This window comes from Glycine soja, chromosome 9 (assembly GCF_004193775.1).
Source record: "Glycine soja cultivar W05 chromosome 9, ASM419377v2, whole genome shotgun sequence".
In the NCBI taxonomy this organism is placed as follows: Eukaryota; Viridiplantae; Streptophyta; class Magnoliopsida; order Fabales; family Fabaceae; genus Glycine; species Glycine soja.
This window is the reverse complement of record NC_041010.1, coordinates 21015900-21018123: the sequence shown is the minus strand read 5'-3', so window position 1 is coordinate 21018123 and position 2224 is coordinate 21015900. Positions and strand designations below refer to the sequence as shown.

Genomic DNA, 2224 nt, shown 5'->3' with positions numbered 1-2224 from the left:
TCACCAAAAACTCCATATAAGTTTAAAAATTATGGGACCACACGGACTAATTAGAGGACATCTGGAGTTATAGAATAGCAAAGGATCACTCCATAATTCACCCAAGAATTGCTTCCTCAAGACTGACCAAAACAGGTCAGTTTTACTTTCAAGTTAGAAAATATGCATAATTTTACTGTTTCAAGTTTATCACTTCTAGCTCATTTAAACTACCTATTTGGGCTTAAAAACAGAACAAAGGAATACCTATTTTACATAAATCTGAAGTCTCCCCCCATTGCTCAATAATCAAAGGTACACCTATTTTTGGTAGGTTAGACCATAGATACCTTACTTAAGCCAAAAGAGAACAAACACTGAAACTAGTCTGCATAACATGCCTTGCAACCTGTCTGGTGGAAATATACAGTAAATATTCTATATAAACTGAAAATTAAATTATGAGACCAGTGAGGCTGAGAATAGGACTTCCGGATCTAGAGTCTCTTAAATATCAAGTACTAACTCTTACAGACCTTTACGCACGAACTCCTGCAAGACAGCCTATCTGCCGTCAAAATTTGGCAGCAACTACTACATTGTAATTCTAAGTTTTCTTGAAGTTTTGACCATCCCACTCTTAACTTTTCTCAAACCCTTCGTGCTAAGCTTTTTAATCATTAGAATTAGTTTTTAGAAGATTTTACCTTTTTTGGTTCAAAACTCTCTAGTTAAATATAGGTCCACTCAGATTCTCACACATATATAATAACACTAATGTCTCTTTTATTCTCATTACTTATTGGTTAATAGGCTACCTTGTTGGTCTACTTAATCAGCCACTAAGCTGTCCTAAATTCTTCAACCAGCCATCTACACAAGTTTATCAAATCCATAACATTCAATCCTAACCATTAACTCCTTCGTGCTCCAAGAATCAATATGCAAAATCAGTTGCTTCATAAGATATTCTACAATAAGCACTTACACATACAATCATCCACTCATACACATGCTATCATCACAATTATCCATTTCTTGACTTTCCTGTGGCCTGTAGGTTAGATCTATTAGCCACCCTACCCTCAGACTCCAAAGCCATGTGAGGGCCATTCTTAAGTCCCCTTGGCATTTCCTAGCACATCACAACATCAATCAAACAATGTCACAATACCAAACAACTCAAATATCGAGTAACTTGCATTTTCCAATGCAATCATTTGGAGTCATAGGTTGTTGATAGCAAGATGCTCCAAACCAAAATTAAATGTCCACAGGAAGTGGACCATCTCACATACCCGCTTCCTTGTTTGATGTGGAGTCTACTTACTACTCTCTAGCGTTCATTCGAGCTCCTGCACACTTTGCCTTTTGAACTTGCGATTAACGTAACTTGCAGCACGAGTGTCCGTTCGACACGTATGACCCATAAAAAAGAAGCCTGTGACGAACACTACATAGTAATGTAGTTGCATGTGAGATTAGAGAAATGCAAACTAACATGACAAGCCATACAGAATTGGGGTTTAGAATGATAATTAGGAAAAGGGAGACATTTTGAAAGCCCGATCACACCACTGTGATCGATTGTGCGAAATGGAAAAGTGCACAGAGAAAATAAAGAGTAATTAAGAAGCCAACAGTGATTTGTGATTACCTCGTAGAATCGGGATCGAGGGCGTGCTAGGAGCTTTAATTAGACGAATTTTTTCACCAATCAGAATAACAAAATCCAACCCATGGCAGAAAAGGCTGAGAACCGTGAGATGCAAAGCAAGAAGATGAAGAATCAGCAGTGTGGTGCCTCTTGGATGCTTGAGCGTGGCTATGTCTTGCATGCAAGGAGGAGAATTTAGAAATTTTAGAGGAGGAAAAGGCTGTAGGGGGATTCCGTGAGGGGCTGCTGGAGGAAAACAATTAGGATTAGTTTGTGATTTAAATCACCATCTATAACTATAGGCATGATATGCATGCTTATTGAAACTCTTATAACAACATATGTCTTTAATAAAACTAAAATTATAATAAAGCACTTCATTAATGAATAGCTTAATTTTAATAAAACTCTACTTAATATACCCTATACCTTCATATCCAAATTTATAAAACAAGTTACTATAGAAACTAATATTTTAAATCAACATACTTTAATTCATAAAAGAGTTGCATCGAAACTAATAATTTAAAATATCATTTTATTATTGTAACAAAACATTTATAATATGAGTACACTAGCTAAAAACTC

At 36.0% G+C, this 2224-nt stretch overlaps 1 long non-coding RNA gene across 1 annotated transcript; it reads right to left on the bottom strand.

Moving 5' to 3' along the window:
* Positions 1-876: 876 nt before the first annotated feature.
* LOC114367531 lies at positions 877-1936 on the bottom strand. The gene is made up of 2 exons (XR_003657234.1): positions 1637-1936; positions 877-1432 (listed from the first exon to the last, which is right to left on the bottom strand). It is a non-coding gene; the product is annotated as an uncharacterized LOC114367531 (long non-coding RNA).
* Positions 1937-2224: the final 288 nt, after the last annotated feature.